Here is a 19,772-nt window from a genome sequence, read left to right as displayed (position 1 = left end):
GACCCATCGAGATTGACCAAGCGTTTCATTGGCCACACTAAATGTGGCGATTGCACTTTTTGCCCCATAATGGATGAAACTTCAACCTTCATCAACCAGGTCGATCACAAGAGTTATTCTCTCAAGGCCAACACAACTTGCAAATCTAGCTCTGTTATCTATTGCTTGAGATGTCCCTGTAATAAAATTTACGTGGGCCAGATGTCCAGAGCACTGTCTACACGCCTTACTGAACATAGGAGTTCCATACATACACAGAGGATAGGACTGTCGTTGGTAGCACACTGTATAGATCTTAGATGTGTAGTTTTGCAGGCATTGTTTCTTTTTTTTTTTTTTTTTTTATAACCATTTAAATTTTTACAAGCGATAAAACAACTTGCCGGAAATACAGAGAAAGTAATATATAGGAATTATTTCAGTCAGGTAATTCTATTCTCTTCCTTAGACCACTAAATAGGGAGAGTGAAACAAGACAAGGAGATCAATTAAACAGTAAAAAGAAAAAAAATGTGGTATTAACCTGATTATCCCCAGATATTACTCGTCTAATTCATTATTCCACATTGATCATCTGGTTGGCTTCTTCATGTCCAATACGTGTATAGTCAAATCATTTCACTGAAAACATACGCAGGCATTGTTTCTGTCCCCATGAAAACATACGCAGAGTTTTATTGCAACAGGAGCAAAAATGGATTTTTAGACTACACTCTTTAGAACCAACAGGTTTGAATTCCCCTGTTGAATGGTGTCATTTCTTTTGAGAGACTGATTGGCTGCCATGGTAATAGCATCTGATGTCATAACAGCTGTATCACAGTGCTGTAATGCCGTCAGTCAGATGACGAGTGGAACGTTGCCTTATTGATCTGTGTGTGTCCCAAGTACTGTGAATTTTTGAGCTTTCTTGTTCCCTGCTTGCTATATTATGAAATAAGCAGGAGCATATTATTACTGCCACAATATGTTTTTCTTTCATTTTTTATGGCCCTGGCACCGAGACCCTGAAGAAGCAGCGCAAAACGCTGGCCACCGTCGGCTCGGGGCTGGATGTGAAAGACTACACAGCAGAACACTTGATCGGGCAACGAAGTCCATTTGTGTGCACCACCTCTAAAGATAAGTGCTGGTGTTTGTATCAAGTGCTTTCGAGTAGTGGTCTATCTACATTGACTAATAAAGAAAAAGCATATTGGTTGCTATATAACCTTCATCCATAATTAATCACTATATGAGGTGGATGTTTACTATATTTCAGAAGGTTTTTTGGCCGATGATGAAGAGAAGATCATAAAGATCTGTTTCAGCTCCGTCAGATTATTTAATATCTTGGAGTTCTTTGAGGCCTTTTTCCTTCCTGCATTGTATTGCATGCCTTCTGTGTGCTTATTATCAGTCAGTGCAGCACATATATTTTTGTCATTTTTGAGTACATGGATTTTTGAGTTATTTGCTGTGTTGCTAGTATTTCCACACCACATTGGATTTTTGATTTTTAGTGGATTCACAAAAGATCTCCATACACATCTTTCTCCCCCTCCTCTTCAAGTTGGATGTTATCTGAAAATAGTCTGAAAATAAATTGCTAGATGTTCTGCATTGGGTTGTATTTCAGAGCAAGTCATCTGAACCCTGTCTTTGATGTAAAGAAAAAATTAAATATCTGAAAAAGATATTTTGAGTTGACGAATTATCAGAATCAGCTATAAGTTTCTCAAAATAATTCTTTTGTGCACTTCAGATGGAATTTTTATACAACTTAGGGCCTCTTTTATCTAGCTGAGCTAGCAGTTCCTGATGCGGCAGTGCTGACAAACCCTATTCACTTTGAAAGGGCTCTGTCGGCATTGCCACACAGGAACCACTAGTGTGGTTTGCTACAAGAGGCCCTTAATGTAATGTCTCCATCGCATTTTTTCCAATCTCTTGCAATTTTTAAAAATCAGAGCCAAAGTTTCTATAAACCATGGATTTTGTTAAATACAGTTCTTTCCCATTCGTAAAGGCACTAAATCATCCAAAGTCGAAGAAACCGCCTTATTCCAAATCTGCAACTGATGTTCCAGCTGATACTCTCTATGTTCCAATAAACCTCCCACTCTCTGCCAAAAAATATCAGCATTAATTTTACTTCTGTGTGGAGTGGAGTAGTAGCCTAGTGGTTAGTGCAGTGGACTTTGATCCTTGGGGAACAGAGTTCAAATCCCACTGCAGCTCCTTGTAACTCTGGGCAAGTCACTTAACCCTCCATTGCCCCTGGTACAAAATAAGTACCACTTTAAATGTAGTTGCAAAAAAAAACCTCAGAATGGCAGTATATCAAGTCCCAATTCCCCTTTTTTATTTACTTCTTAACCTGAGACCCTGATTGAATGCTCATACATTTAAAACATAGGGGTCATTTTACTAAGCTGCATTAAAAAGTAGCTGGCACTGTTGTCAGTGCGTGGCAGTGGCGTAGCCAAGGGTGGGCTCGGGTGGGCCCAGGCCCACCCTTTTTGGGCTCAGGCCCACCCAGTAGCAGCACACCCACCCAGTAGCAGCAGGCAGGGATCCCCAAGCCACACCAGCTGAAAACTCCCAATAACTGCCCCTCCTGCATACCTTGTAAATAGCAGATCTTTGCCTGCATCGAGCAGCGACTGATACATACTGTGCACTGGCCCCACAGCCTTCCCTCTGATATATTCCCACCTATGCAGAAATAGGAAGTTGCATCAGAGGGAAGGCTATGGGGCCAACATGAGCAATGTGTATTAGTTTCTGCTCGCTCCGGTGAAAATCTGCTATTTAAAAGCTAAGCAGGGGAGGGGGGATTTTGAGAGACCATATGGCATGCAGGCAAGAGATGGAGAGACCAAATCACTGTGGGATAGGGTGGAGTTCTTCTGCCCACCTATCTTGGGCCCAGGCCCACCCAAAATTGAGTGTCTGGCTACGCCCCTGGTGCGTGGGTTTCCCGCATGCTGTGGTGATAAAATGACCAAATTTCCATATTTTTCTTTAATGGCCATGTGATAATTTCCTAATTAGATTGTGGCCATTACTACTGGAGCCCTTACCAACACCTATTTTGTAGGCGCTAAGGGCTCCCGCACTAACCCTGTGGTAATCGAGCAATGCATGACAATGTGCCTGCACTACCCAATTAGCACAAGGCACACCTACTCTCTGCCCATAAGGACCCTTTTACTAAGCTGCGGTAGGCACTAGTGCATGCCTACCGCATGGCAAAAAGCACTACTGCAGGACTCACTGAGGCATCTCACGGTAGTGTGCCCATCAGCATGCACTAATTCCATGCTGAAAAACATTTTATTTCAGCACGGGAGGCATGACTACAGGTGGAGAGTAGGCATGCCCTGTGCTAATCGGGTAACACAGGCACATTGCTGCATGCTGCCTGATTACCACAGGGTTAGTGCAGGAGCCCTTAGCACCTATAAAACAGATGTCAGTAAGGGCGCCCACTGTAATGGCCATGCGCTAATTGGGAAGTTAGCACGTGGTCATTAAAGAAAAATATGGAAATGTGACCATTTTGTGGCCACAGCGTGCTGTAAACCCATGCAGACACACAGCAAGGGAACACAGAGCAGAGAGAGAAAGGGCAACACAGAATACCCCTCCTCCACAGCACAAGCTCTCAAACACAGATATCTAACAGACTAAAGGCAAGCACATAGCTCAAACGCCAAAGCACCATACCCTGGGCTAGCAGGTAAGAAATAGACCCTGGATACTGACGTCAGCACTGCAAACGTCAGCTACACCTCGAGCTGACCAATGGCAGGTAAGTCCCTCCCAGCTACTCTAGCAGAGACATTCCCACTCCTCCCCAGCCTGCTAGCAGAAACATAACAATACCTGGACATTTGGTCAACATCAACTCTATATAGATTTCTGGAAGAACCACTTGGTAAATCTGAGAGAGGAAACTGAGCAAGAAAATGTAAGGAAAATGAAAGGAGAGAATGATCTGACCATGGAACAGAAAGAACTTTAAGATCTTTCAGTATCAAAGACAAGATAGATTCAGTCATGATTAGATCCAAAATATGTCCAGAGCCACAGCGTTGGCTAATGTCTAAGAAATAGAATCCCAAGTTCAGGCGGTTAAAGATGGAGAGCAATAGAAAAGAAGAACATGAAAAAGAACAGCAAGGCCAATTTTAATAATAAGATCCTCAGGGTACAACAAAGAATCAGGAGATTTCTCAGAAACTGACAAAGAATCAGAGAAGATAATGACAACTCCACCTTTCCAAGTGGACCGGGAGGTAGAGAATGTGGAGCAGCCCAGAGGCAGACAGAGAATTTGTCCCCTATCTTAAGCTAGTTCTTGGTTAAGCACAAAGGGCTGGATTCAGTAAATGGTGTTGAAAATAGGATCTGGGAAAAATCAGCGCTCAGCACTATTTTATAAAGGGCACTTCAAGATAAGCGCCTTTATAGAAGAGCACCTAGTGGGCATTCCCACACCCAAAGCTGAAACGTGGTATAAATCCTGGTGCACAAATTGGGCATGGATCCTGGAATTCTATAACACTCCACTCATCTTTAAGAATGCCTCTGACCTGCCCATACCCCTCCCAATGCTGCAGAAAAGGTGTTGAATCTGCTGCTCACTCTGCAGTAAAGAATTGCTGCTGTATTTTTGGACAAGCTATAGCTATTGGGGGAACATTTGTCCGGTATCCCCTATAGTTTCTGCCCCTGATGCAGCCTAAGAGCGAAATGTGATTTCATATATCTGCATAGCGTTTCACTATTTTTGGTCTGCTTTTCTACTTATTTATACTTCTGGTTGCTTTCCTACCCCAGCATCAGCCCCTTCTCCTACCCCTAGCATCAGCTCCCTTCTGTCACTGCCCTCAACATCAGACACCTTCTGCCACCCCCATCATCTGCCACAATACAGTAAGTCTCCTTTGTGCCATTCCAAGCTTCAGCTCCAGGCCCCAGCCTCCTTCTCTCATCTGCCCCTTTTGTTGCCCCCCCTACACTTTTTATCTTCCTAGCACCAGCCAATTTAAATCCCCTGGAGAGTGACAGGAGTTTGTCTTTCCACTGCTGCTGTTCTGCCAGCTCTGGCCACCATGAAAGTAATCAGCCAGAGTCTGGGGAGAAAGTGAAGGGGAAGTAGGAGGAGAAGGCACTTTGAGGAGAGAGTTTAGCGTGGCAAAGAGACGTCTAGGGTTTGAACCAAAAGAGTTAGTCAGATGGATGTAATAGTCCTGTTTGGCAAGATGGAGAGCAGATTGGAAGGAGGTCAGCAAGAATTTGAAGTGAATGAAGTCAGCAAGGGCACGAGATTTAAGCCAAAGGCGTTCAGCAGAGTGGGCACAAGAGTGTAGGTAGCGGATAGTAGGGGTCAGCCAAGGTTGGGGTTTGGTACGTTTAACAGGACGAGACATGGGAGGAGCGAGAGTGTCCAGAGCAGATGACAGAATAGTATTATAGGAAGAGACAGCCTCATTGACGGACTTGGTTGACATAGCAGTAGAGAAAAGATTTGAGATACTGGAGGACAGAGTAGAAGGGTTAATAGCCTGTAGATTCCTAAATGTGTTGGTTAGAATAGGACGGGACTAGGGAGGAGGGTGTCGAAGTGTGAAAGTTATAAGATGATGGTCAGATAGGGGAAGAGTTGAGGCAAGGAAATTGGAGGGTGAGCAGTTGGAGAAGACTACAACTACAAGATCAAGACAGTGGCCATTCTGGTGAGTAGGGGCGGTGGAGCACAGTTGAAGATTGAAGGAGGATGTTAAGGCAAGGAATTTAGAAGCATAAGAGTCAGAGGGGTCATTAGCATGAAAGTTAAAATCCCCAAGAATGAGGGAAGGAGATGAAGGTTCAAGAAAGAAGGAGAGCCAGGCATCAAAGTCAGTGAGAAAGGAAGAGGGGGATTTAGCAGGGGGTCGATAAATGACTGCTACCCGGAGAGGTAGAGGAGCAAATAGATGGATCGAGTGGACTTCAAAGGAAGAAAAGCAGTGAGATTGAGGTGGAAGAATGGGTTGAAATTTACAGGAGGGTGAGAGTAGTAGTCCGACACCGCCTCCACGGCCAACCGAGCGAGGAGTATGGGAGATGAGATAACCTCCATGACATAGGGCCACAATTGAAACAAAGTCTTCAGGGTGAAGCCAGGTTTCAGTTAGGGCAAGCAGATGAAGGTTATGAGAGATAAAGAGGTCATGGATGTAGGAGAGTTTGTTGCAGACAGAGCGGGCATTCCATAGAACACAAGATAAGGGTAGAGAAGAAGAGGGGTGGAGAGGAATAGAAATAAGATTGGAGGTATCACGGTAAGGCCTACACGAATAGGATGAGGGCTGATGAGGGGGACCAGGATTGGGATTAATGTCACCAGCGGAGAGCAGGAGAAGGAGTAGGAGAGTACAGAGGAGAGGTATGACGACAGTGACGAAGGTGACGGAGGCGAGATATATTCAGGTAAAAAGGCGAGGGGTGATTGGAAGGAAGGAAGGAAGGAAGTGTTGAAGGTTGAGAGCTGTGAAGAAGGGGGTGGAAAAAAGAGATGGAGAAGAGAGGGATAGAGAGATGGTGAATACAGAGGGAAGACAATGTGCTCCAACGGTGGGAAGTGGTTTTGTAAGGAGAAACAGATTGGGAAGGGATAGTGCCAAGAAGAGCAGGTGTACTGGAGCCATAATAATAACAACAGATTTTGGTACAGAAATGCTCAGAATAAGCTGAAGTGGGTGGAGGTTCAGGTAGGTTCAGAGCAAACTAGGAGGGAGTATAGGCATTAAGAGGTAGTAGCCAATAATATAAGATAAATACAATTTAATAATACAAGATAAATATAAGATAAATACAAAATATGGTAATGCAATATGCAGTAGCAGAAACAGTAGTAGAGAGTAACTAGCTGGGCCGCCGCGCGTTGGTACGCAAGATCGAGCGGCTTTGACCAAGAGTGTCTTGGATCGACCTTCTACTACAGAGTGTTATCACGGCCTGCTAAAACCCACCCGCCGGGGCCCACCCTGTGATCGCCCTCCGCAACGGCCAATTGCCACCCACCCACCGAAACACACCGGAGTCCATCTCTTGTCCAGCTGCCCTCCTGCCAAGTGCACATCCGACACCGCTGCCGATTGCATTCACAGCTGCCGATTACCAACCACCTACCCATCCCTGTTAGAATATCAATGATATGCTTTGATGTCCCCATGCATACCTCCTACCCACCCCATCCTCCCACCCTGTCAGACTGTCATAGTAATGCTTGAATGTTTTCACTTATATACACTGTCAGCTAGCACATTTGCTTATTTCCAATCTGACGAAGAAGGGCAACCTTCGAAAGCTAATCAAGAAATGTATTAAGTTATGTCCAATAAAAAAGGTATCATCTTATTTTCTTTTCCATGTTTTATTTTGTTTGATTTCTATTGACACCCACCTACCGAAACACAACGGAGTCCATCCCGGGTCCAGCTGCCCTCCTGCTGAGCTCATCTCCGACACCGCTGACCGGGCTAACTAGCCTGAAGACGGAGACAAAAGGCAGCCAACAACGTGAAAGTGGAGCGCCGCACAGGCTGAGCAGTGAGACGGAAGAACGACTCGTGCCACACGTCCAGACCGAGATCCCGCTGTATCAGAGGAGCTGACCCAATCTACAGACGAAAACGGAGCGACCCAGGACTTTGCAACCAGTGGAGGAGTGGCCTAGTGGTTAGGGTGGTGGACTTTGGTCCTGGGGAATTGAGGAACTGAGTTCGATTCCCAGCACAGGCAGCTCCTTGTGATTCTGGGCAAGTCACTTAACCCTCCATTGCCTACCGCATTGAGCCTGCCATGAGTGGGAAAGCACGGGGTACAAATGTAATAAAAATAAATAAATAATCAAGGAGACCCAGATAGCTGAAAGCTAGGGGTTTGTTAATTTGACTGCTATACACTGAGCCACAGCTCTGTAGCACGATAAAGAAACCCCTTCTCTCTTTTAATGCTTTAATACTTAAAAAAAAAGTCCTTCTAATCGCTTTGATTGCTTTATATGCTTTGCAGAATACTGAGAGACTTCCTTTAAATACTAAATTGCCTTATTTGCTCTAAACAAAGACCTAATTTAAAGACTGCCTTAAATACCTGAAATCTGCACCTAGCATTGTAATCTGCTTTAAATGCTTGTAATCTGCATCTCATAGCATGACACTACACCTAGTACTGTAATCTGCTTTGTACCACATCTAGAACTGTAATCTGCTTTCAAACCTTAAGTAACAGTACCACGATTTAATAACCAAATCCTCTAACGCTATAAATGCATATATTAACATACAAACTAACACTGATATGAAACCCAGTAACTTCTTCCTAATTATCTACTGTCTCACCCTAATCCAACATGCACTCATAATTCCCAGTCCCACAACAGGCACAAATCACAAACTACTCACACAACTCATACACAACATGCCTATCCAAAAAAATAAAAAATGACCACAAAAAACCTACTACCCACAGACATCATCAACAGAAAGGAAGAAAAGAACACAACAAACTCTCATATCAAGAAGACAGACAACTTATAGAAATTAATACTTCCTAGAATCCAACTAAACACCACCAACTAATACAAATAGGTTACACTAATGCCAGATCAGCAGTTAATAAAACCACAACAATAACAGACTGGATTACTGATGACCATCTTGATCTCCTACTTATCAGTGAAACCTGGATCCATGACTCCAAAGATCCAATCATCTTAGAACTCTGCCCTCCAGGATACAAAATTACCCACTTGAAATAGCCTCAGTCAGAATTAATCACCCCAATTTACGCGAACACCTAAACCTAATCCTATTTTACAGACCCCCCCAGGCAACTGGCAAGATTCACAAATGCACTTTATAGATTTCATATCGAATACCTGCGTTTCCAGCCAGGACCTCCTCATAGCAGGAGACATCAATCTGCACCTTGAAGATACTAACTCAAGCAATACACGTGAATGCAAGGACTTCCTCCAACTTTGGGAGTTCCATTGGCCAAACATGCAACCCACCCACAAAAAAGGACACATACTAGACATCTTCACCCACAATTTCTCATCAGAACCCAACCTCACACTTACAGATACAAAATGGACAGCCACACCATGGTCTGATCACTACAAAGCAAACCTCTCCCTCCACTGGAGAACAAAAAAGACACAACAAAAACAAGAAAAAAAAACCTATACTACGAGAGGCAAAATAGACCCACTAATATTCTGGCAATTATTCTACACCGATGAATGGATAACACCTACAGACTCTCCCCAATTTCTCCAAGAATGGGACAACAGATGCAGAACAATACTAGACAACATAGCACCACTTCAAACCAGAACCTCACGTAGAAAAAACTCAACACCATGATTTAATGAAGAATTGAAAGAACTAAAAACTCAAGTTAGAAGATCAGAAAGAGCATGGAACAAGAAAAAAGGCGAACACACACTCAAAGACTGGAAACAATTACAAAGAAAATACAAATACACTATCAGACAAACTAAAAGAACGTACTACAAAACCATAATAGGACCAAACTACAAGGACACACACAAACTCTTCTCACTCGTAAACAAACTCCTAAACACTACATCAGTTACCTCTAATAATACAGACACCCCATCCGCAAGCAACCTTGCGAACTACTTCAATGAAAAAATTATAAAGCTCAGACTCATGATACCTACCAACACCACAAACATCCTTGAATGTCTAGACTCAAAACCTGGAGAATGCCCAGCAGATCGATCATGGACTAACTTTGACACAATATCGTCAGAAGAAACCTCACATTGGCTCAGTAAATACCCCAAGTCACAATGCAAATTAGACATCTGCCCTAACAGCCTAATAAGATCTGCCCCTAAACAATTTAAAAAAGACCTCACGAATCATGTAAACCACAGACTTCAAAATGGTCTCTTTCCCACGGATAAAGGAAACATCTTACTGACTCCGATACCAAAAAATGCTAAGAAAAGCACAATGGACCTAATCAACTATCGCCCAGTAGCTTCTATTCCACTTATAACCAAACTCATGGAAGGCATTGTGATGAAACAACTTACTGAATACCTAAGTAAACATTCAATCCTACACGAGTCTCAATCAGGATTTCGGTCAAATCACAGCACTGAAACTGTTCTAGTGTCCGCAATGAACTCATTTAAACAAACAATTGCAACTGGAAACAACATACTCCTCCTACAATTCGACATGTCCAGTGCCTTCGACATGGTTAATCATGAAATACTATTACATATACTAGAATACTTCGGAATAGGAGGCACAGTTCTCAAATGGCTCAAAGGATTCCTGACCACAAGATCATACCAAGTAACAACGAACGCGGACAGATCATCCCCATGGATACCTGAATGTGGAGTCCCCCAAGGATCCCCCCTCTCGCCAACCTTATTCAACTTGATGATGATACCTTTAGCCAAACTGCTAGCCAATCAAAACCTCAACCCCTACATATATGCAGATGATGTCACAATCTACATCCCATTCAAACATGATCTAAATGAAATCACCAACGAGATTAACCAAAGCCTCCAAACAATGCACACCTGGGCAAATGCTTTCCAACTAAAACTTAACGCAGAAAAAACACAATGTCTTGTACTCACCTCACAACATAACACAAAACACTTCCCCACCATAATCACACCACACTGTTCTCTTCCTATCTCACAAAACTTGAAAATTCTTGGAGTCACCATTGACCGAAACCTCACTCTGGATGCCCACGTGAAAAACACGACGAAAAAGATGTTCTACTCTATGTGGAAACTTAAAAGAGTAAAATCTTTCTTCCCGAGATACATCTTCCGCACCCTTGTACAGTCAATGGTAATAAGTCATCTGGACTACTGCAATGCACTATACGCGGGTTGCAAAGAGCAGACTATCAAAAACTCCAAACTGCCCAGAACACTGCCGCCAGACTCATATTTGGAAAAACTAAATATGAAAGTGCAAAACCCTTAAGAGAGAAGCTCCACTGGCTCCCACTTAGGGAACGCATTGCGTTCAAGATCTGCACGACTGTACATAAAATCATTCACGCGGACGCCCCAATCTACATGATAAACCTCGTGGACCTACCTCCAAGAAATGCTACAAGATCATCTTGCAAATTTCTCAACCTACACTTCCCCAGCTGTAAAGGACTAAAATATAAGCAGATGCACGCCACCACCTTCTCCTACTTAAGCACGCAATTATGGAATGCATTGCCTACAGACCTGAGAACAATCGACGAAGCAACTGTCTTCTGCAAATCTCTGAAGACTTATCTCTTCAACAAAGCCTACAATGAGAACCGATAGCCACACTAGTCCACCTCACCAAACCCACTCAGTTAAGAAAGCCTACCTCCTATAATTACCCTATTCACTCCCCTCCTTCTTTTTTCTTCCCTCACTTAATTTCTACACAATACTAAATGTATCTGCTATCCTGTAACGACAATGTTTACAAAACTATGTAAGCCACATTGAGCCTGCAAATAGGTGGGATAATGTGGGATACAAATGCAATAAATAATAATAATAAAAGAGTCAGTAAGATCTTGAAGAACGGTTCATAACAGACCTTGTGACATACCTGAACCATATGTTGCAACATGGACTCTTTCCAAAGGATAAAGGAAACATTCTACTAACCCCAATACCTAAGGATGCAAAGAAAAAAACAAGCGACATAACCAACTACCGCCCGGTAGCATCTATCCCCATGACTACCAAACTAAAGGAAAGTATGGTTACTAAACAGCTTACCGACTACTTAAACAAATTCTCAATAATCCAGAATCCCAATCAGGATTTCGATCCAACCACAGCACTGAAACAGTACTAATCACTCTTCTAACCAAATTCAAACAAGCAATTGCAACTGGCAACAGCGTACTTCTCCTACAATTTGACATGTCCAGCGCGTTCGACATGGTAAGCCATAAAATACTATTAAACATCCTACAGTACTTCGGCATTGGAGGAAACGTTCTTAGCTGGTTCAAAGGCTCCTAACCACAAGAACATACCAAGTAATATCCAATTCAAAGACATCAGCACCATGGAAACCAGAATGCGGAGTACCCCAAGGATCACCGCTCTCACCGACCCTTTTCAACCTAATGATGATACCTCTGGCCAAGTCATTATCCAACCAAGGCCTAAATCCATACATCTACGCAGATGACGTCACGATCTACATCCCGTTCAAAAAAAACCTAAAAAAAATCACAAACAAAATTAATCACAGCTTCCAGATCATGAACTCTTGGGCGGACGCATTTCAACTAAAACTAAACATGGAAAAAACACAATGCCTCATCCTCTCAACACAACACAAACAAACCCACCACTCTAAACATCCCAAAATACACACTCCCTGTCTCAGATAGCCTGAAAATACTTGGCGTCACTATTGACCGAAATCTCACACTAGAAAGTCACGCGAAAAATACCACAAAGAAAATGTTCCAAGCAATGTGGAAACTCAAAAGAGTAAAACCTTATTTCCCAAGGGAAATATTTTGCAACCTAACATAGTAACATAGTAGATGATGGCAGAAAAAGGACTGCATGGTCCATCCAGTCTGCCCAACAAGACAAACTCATAGTAACATATAGTAACATAGTAGATGACGGCAGAAAAAGACCTGCATGGTCCATCCAGTCTGCCCAAGATAAACTCATATGTGTATACCTTACCTTGACTTTGTACCTTACCTTGAATTTGTACCTGTCTTTTTTCAGGGCACAGACCGTATAAGTCTGCCCAGCAGTATTTCCCGCCTCCCAACCACCAGTCCCGCCTCCCATCACCGGCTCTGGTACAGACAGTATAAGTCTGCCCTCCCCTATCCTAGCCTCCCAACCACCAACCCCTCTTCCCCCCACCTGCTCCGCCACCCAATTTCAGCTAAGCTTCTGAGGATCCATTCCTTCTGCACAGGATTCCTTTATGCATATCCCACGCATGTTTGAATTCCGTTACCATTTTCGTCTCCACCACCTCCGGCAGGAGACCATTCCAAGTGTCCACCACCCTCTCTGTGAAAAAATACTTCCTGACATCTTTCCTGAGTCTGCCCACCCTTCAATCTCATTTCATGTCCTCTCGTTCTACCGCCTTCCCATCTCCGGAAAAGATTCATTTGCGGATTAATACCTTTCAAATATTTGAACGTCTGTATCATATCACCCCTGCTCCTCCTTTCCTCCAGGGTATACATGTTCAGGTCAGCAAGTCTCTCTTTATACGTCTTGGAACGCAAATCCCATACCATCCTCGTAGCTTTTCTTTGCATATGTGCTACTTTTTGTGTATATCTTACCTTGATTTGTAACTGCCATTTTCAGGGCACAGACCGTACAAGTCTGCCCAGCACTATCCCCGCCTCCCTACCACCAGCTCTGGCACAGACCATATAAGTCTGCCCAGCACTATCCCCGCCTCCCACCACCGGTGATACTGCCAAGGTAGAAAACACATGATGGAGGAAATGAGAACAGAGGCATAAGGTCTACCAATGGTGCTTTGTTTCCACACACACTCTGGAACATGGAGGGAGCTGAGGGATCTCACATCTAAAATTAGTAGAAACTATGGACTGTGTTGTTGTTGTTGACTTGGTTGCGGTGGCTTGACTTGGTTGGGGTGGGGGTAAAGGAGAGGAGAGCTACGAAGCACGAGTGGTTTTCTGTAGGTTAGATGAGGGAGGTTTGGACTTACTGGTCTGGGGGGATAGGAAGCTAGAGGAATGGGAGAATGGGACTACGAATGGATTGTCCCGTTCCCCGGTCCTACCTGCGCTCCGGGTGTAGGGGGCGATGATCGGCGGCCCTCGCGACACCCGGGGCTGCGAGGGGGGACCTCCTGAGAGACCGACGCTGTCACGGGGACCGGCGACACGCTGGAGCGAGCGCCGGCCTCGGAGAGCGGGGCGTTGCGCCAGCTAAGATGGCGGCGCCAGCATCGACGCCTCCAAGGGCGGACCAGCGCAGAGGCTCCGCCCACCTCACGCCGGATTGGCGTGCCGGTCCTGAAACCCCGCCTGGAGAGCGGGCCGGCCAATCCCGAGGCCCCATTGCCTCCTGGGGTCGGGTTGGTTGGTTCCTCTCCCGGGGAGGGGGCGGGACGGCGCGATATTTAAACCTGAAGACTAGGGGAACTCACTGCTTCCGTTTCGATGTTTGCTGAAGCCGTCACAGTGGTTCTCCCTGTGCTACTTGCTGGCCGCCCTTGCCAGCTATCCTCCAGAGACTGTGCCTTTGGCTAGCCGTCCTGCTAGCCCTCCTTCTGAGACTGTGCTACTTGCTGGCCGCCCTTGCCAGCTATCCTCCAGAGACTGTGCCTTTGGCTAGCCGTCCTGCTAGCCCTCCTTCTGAGATTGTGCTACTTGCTGGCCGCCCTTGCCAGCTATCCTCCAGAGACTGTGCCTTTGGCTAGCCGTCCTGCTAGCCCTCCTTCTGAGACTGTGCTACTTGCTGGCCGCCCTTGCCAGCCATCCTCCAGAGACTGTGCTTTTGGCTAGCCGTCCTGCTAGCCCTCCTTCTGAGACTGTGCTACTTGCTGGCCGCCCTTGCCAGCCCTCATCCAGAGACTGTGCTATTTGCTAGCCGTCCTGCTAGCCCTCCTCCTGAGGCTGTGCTACTTGCTGGCCGCCCTTGCCAGCCATCCTCCAGAGACTGTGCTATTGGCTAGCCGTCCTGCTAGCCTTCATTCTGAGACAGTGCTTTTTCCCTCTCGGAGTGCTAGCCGCCCTCGCTAGCCATCCCTTAAAGACTGCGTTACTGACTACCAGCCAGGTCAGCCGTCACCCCGCGGTTCCAGCAGTCCTGCTGGCCGCCTGCAGCTGAGGGCTCAACCCTTGGTGAACGGCGGCTGCCGCGGGTGAAGATTCGGGGTGCTCGGCTGTCCTCTGAGGCCTTGCGGGGCCTTAGGAAACCTAAGGGCTCACCACTAGAAACAGGACATGGATAGTTACACTGTGTACTGATGGGATAAGAGGGTTGGTTGGTGGTAGCAGAGGTAGCATCAATGTATATACAATTTTCACATTTCAACAGTACTAGTTCTGAACAGGAATCAGTGTTAAGACTATGCAAAATCATCGGTCGAGATATAAGACATTGTCTGTACAGTGCTAGTGCATGTGTGTAACCCTACATTTACAATCAGACAGAATATAAGCCAAGATAAAATGTGTTGATGAATGGTTTACTTTCAGAAACAGTTGTAATTTGGGTGGAATAAATTTGTGATAATTAGTGTAGTTAAGAAGGCTGTTTAAGAAGTGTAAATCATGGGGTGGGTGGGTCTAAACTTAAAACTTGTGACTGTGTTTCCTGCAAAATCTGTAGAATTTATACAAATAATGGCCAAAAAACCTGGTACAATCAATGGTGTTAAGTCACCTAGATTACTGCAACTCAATATATGCTGGATGCAAAGAACAAATCATCAAGAAGCTTCAAACAGCCCAAAACACAGCAGCCAGACTCATATTTGGAAAAACAAAATACGAAAGTGCCATACCCCTAAGAGAAAAATTACACTGGCTCCCACTAAAAGAACGTATTACATTCAAAATCTGCACTCTAGTTCATAAAATCATTTACGGAGATGCCCCAGTCTACACGTCAGACCTCATAGACTTACCACCCAGGAACACTATAAGTTCAGCGCGCACATTCCTGAACCTCCACTATCCTAGCTGCAAAAGCCTAAAATATAAACTAACACATGCATCCAGCTTCCCTTACATAAGTACACAGCTCTGGAATGCCTTACCATTTGCCGTGAGAAAAATCAGTGACCTAACTAATTTTCGAAGATTACTGAATACCAACCTGTTCAAAAAGGCATACCACAATGATGCAACCTAACTACCACCCAACGAAACTCAAGTCTGAACAAGTTAAAACCCAGCCCTCTATACTAAACTACCAAAAACTGCTATACTACGAATGAACTTCAATGTATTAACACCCTATTCCCTAATTCCAAATATGAACTCTTTATACTTGTCTGTTTAATCTACCATGTAATATCTACCATGCCAATCATGATCTCTAATGTAATATCACTGTATCTCTCACTCCGGAAATGGCGATCGCCATGACGGAACAATGTACGCCACATTGAGCCTGCAAATAGGTGGGAAAATGTGGGATACAAATGCAACAAATAAATAAATAAAGAACAGTGAGATGAAGATAATGGATAGAAGGCAGCAGCCGTCCAGAAACATTAGCTGTGAGCAATTATGAAGGTATATCCATTAAAATCCCAACCCTCTCGGTTAAGCTGCAGTCTGCGGCAGAGGATGCAGGCAGGAACAGACGATTCAGGCTGGGGCAGAGGATGCAGGTAGGAACAGATGATGCAGACAGGGGCAGAGGATGTAGGCAGGAACAGATGATGCAAGCTGGGGCAGAGGATGCAGGCAGGAACAGATTATGCAGGCTGGGGCAGGATGCAGGCAGGAACAGATGATGCAGGCTGGGACAGGGGATGCGGGCAAGAACAGATGATGTAGGCAGGAACAGGTGATGCAGGCTGGGGCAGAGGATACGGGCAGGAACCGATGCAGGCTGGAGAAGGCAGGTAGGCAGGAACGGATGATGCAGGCTGGAGCAGACGATGCAAGTTGGAGCAGGTAGTGCAGGCTGGAGCAGGCAGGTAGGCAGGAACAGATGAAGCAAGCACTCAGAGAGATAGGCCGTGAGATGGGCCATGAGATGGGCCATTAGACAGCGTGGTTGGGAACGTGGGCACTCACGTGTTATAGGCCCGAGTAGATCCGACAAGTTTTTTGCTGCTCTGGATGCTCGGGACGGTCAACCAGGAGTTGTAAATGCTCAACAAATTTCAAAGATGAGCTTCCTGATGAATTAGGCTAACTTGTGGTTAGTTATGGTCAAGTTTTTCAGTGGTCTTCGGTAGTCCTTCGAGCCAGCTAATTCATAGACATCCATGCAGCGGCCATCTTGCTTTCTCTAAGTATGTGGTGTCCCAACACCGCAGCAGCTTCCCTTCCCCTCGCCTGGTCACCACTCCTGGCCCTCGCCGATCACCGCTCCCTTCCGATCAGCCGCAGCAGCTCTGCTCCCCCACAAGCATCGATCTGCCACTTGCACTAGGTGCTCTGGAGCATGGGCCCGAACTCTAAGCACCAATGTCTCCTCAATCTCAAGCCTCTGGTGTGCTGCCACGTGGCCTCGACGCCTTGGGAAACCGGCAATCGCTCACCGAAGCAATCCACGTCAGCAACAATCAACAACTGCCACTAATCTCACTCTGGTTCGGTGGCAGGATCTCACAAAAGTTCAGCTGGTGTTACAGAAGATGAAGTGCTGCACGCCGTCCTAGTTAACTACACCAAGAAAACTGAACCTCCAAGATCTCATCCTCTTGGACCGTAATTCTGTGCAGGCCAATTCAGCTTTGGAGTATGAGGCTCCGCTAAGTAATTAATCGGCCAGGCTATCTCTTCATAGGCGCTACACAGTAATACTCATTCGGGACAGGGTCAAGCGTTAATTTGTCTGTTGCTAGTCCAGGGCTCAAGCGGAGTGTATTTCAAGTAGGGTTTTTTACCCGCTCCGTTCTCGGTTATGCTTCTCTCGGATTCTTTAAGAATTTGTTCTTCAGAAGGTAGTACTTCGGAAGGTTGATCTGGTTAATTTGTCCATTATTCCGGTATTCCGGTGCACCGGTTAAGCTGGATAATGAGGGCCGCTAAGATCACAAAGGCACGGAGCACCTGTTTGCGCGTCTGATCTAGTCAAGCGCCATCTTACTTGACCTATAGAAGTCCTTACCCATAAAAAGTTTGAAGGCAGGCTGGCAGGGTGGATGTTATTGACAACCACTGATCAACAGTGTTGAGACCTCGCTCTCTATCAGCCCATTTGGATCCAAAGTGGCCCTAATTTAAAAATTAGTGAAGACCACTGTCCTGAGCAAATTTTCAGACATGTGACCCCATCAAGGGTGGCTCAAGGTATTCCTTCCCCATTTCCAGCTTCTCTCCTTCCCATCCCTACCATTCCATAGTCCAGCATCATGCCCTATATACCCCTCATGGCATCCAGGATCTGTCTCCATCCCTCTCACCCCCCACTTGCGGTGTCCGGCATCTCTCTCCTTCCCTATTCCCCACTCCCCCATGGTCTCCAGCATCTATTTCTTTCTCTACTTCTCTCTCCTCACACTCTCCAGCATTTCTCCCCTTCCCCTTACTGTCCAGCATCTGCTTCCCTTCTCTTCTTCCCTCCATCTCCCCTGGGACAGCAACACGACATCAACAGTTGTAGAAGATGCATTGTGGTTGGTGGAGTGCCTTGAATATCCTATTTCAGAGGGGATGAAAGCCAGCATGTCTTGAGAATACACAGGTGCTCAAAGCCTGATGCTGGCTGTGATGCATCTTCTATTGCTGCTGACTGTCATGTTACTGCCCCAGGGGAAGAGAGTTATGATTCTTAACACCTCATGGTCAAGGGAGAGAAGGAAGGAAGGAAGGAGACGGATGCTGAGGACCATGATGGGGGGGGGAGGAGATAGATGTTGGAGACCATGCCAGGGTTGCCTCCTAAATTGTGCTGCCCTAGGTGGACGGGCAAACCCTGAATTATTATTGGACAGCAGGATAAGTGAAGGCGGCAAATGAAAGAAAAATTTGGTGGAACCAGGGCACATGTAGCCACCCCTTCTCCATTTGAACACCTAGGCTGTGTTTAGCTTTCTGCTTCTTCTTTCCCTTAGTCAATTGAATCTTTGCCAGTTCTAAGCAGGTGGAGTGAAAGTAGAGGTGGAGCCAAAAATGCACTGATAAAACAGAAGAAGAGCAAGTCATGGTTTTCATATCATCTGGGATGGGAGTGACCACAGTTGCCTGGGCTTAGCAGCCACCTCCAGCTAGGATAGCTGTCAGCAATCATTGTCTAGGTTTGGTCCCGGGGTCCAGTTCACAGAGGCAGTGAGTTCGTAGAGGCAGTAGGTTCCCAAAGAATACACACCCAGAGGCGTTCCTAGGGGGGGGGGGCGGTGGGTGCGGTCCACCCCGGGTGCACGCTGCTGGGGGGGTGCCGCGCGCACCTGTCCTTCCTTCGTTCCATGCTCCTTCTGCCCCAGGACAGGTTACTTCCTGTTCCGGGGCATAGGGAGCATGGAATGAAGGAAGGACAGGCGTGCACGGCACCCCCCCCCCAGCAGCGTGCACCCAGGCGGGGGTTCTTTCACGGGGGGAGGTGTCCTTTCGCTGGGGGGGGGGGCGCGCTGCATCCATGGGGGGCGCTGCACCTGGGGGGGCGGGGCGCATTGGCGATCCTCCCCGGGTGTCAGCCCCCCTAGGAACGCCACTGCACAATCCACACGAGTTTGGATATATAATCTATATTATATTTGCATATATGTATAGGCTCACAGCACTTAGTACAGGTAACTGGTACAAGGCTGTCTCTGGGTGTGTGTTTAGAGAGAGAAAGAAAGGATAGGGTGTTTGTTCAGAGGAAGAGAGAAGCCTTGGGGTTGTGCTGAAAGAGGTATATGTGTGCAGAGAGAAAGGAAGAGAGAGAGAAGGGCCTAAGAAAGTTAAACCATGGGCTCTGGGAGAGAAGGCTTTGGGGAAGAAAGGGGGGCCAGAGCCGGAGCTCTGGTGGCTAGAGATGGGTAGGTGCAGGGGGAGAGACAGAGAGAGAAGTGCCCCCGCTT

The sequence above is a fragment of the Microcaecilia unicolor genome, chromosome 2 (assembly GCF_901765095.1).
Source record: "Microcaecilia unicolor chromosome 2, aMicUni1.1, whole genome shotgun sequence".
NCBI lineage: Eukaryota > Metazoa > Chordata > Amphibia > Gymnophiona > Siphonopidae > Microcaecilia > Microcaecilia unicolor.
Note: the sequence above shows the minus strand (reverse complement) of the source record.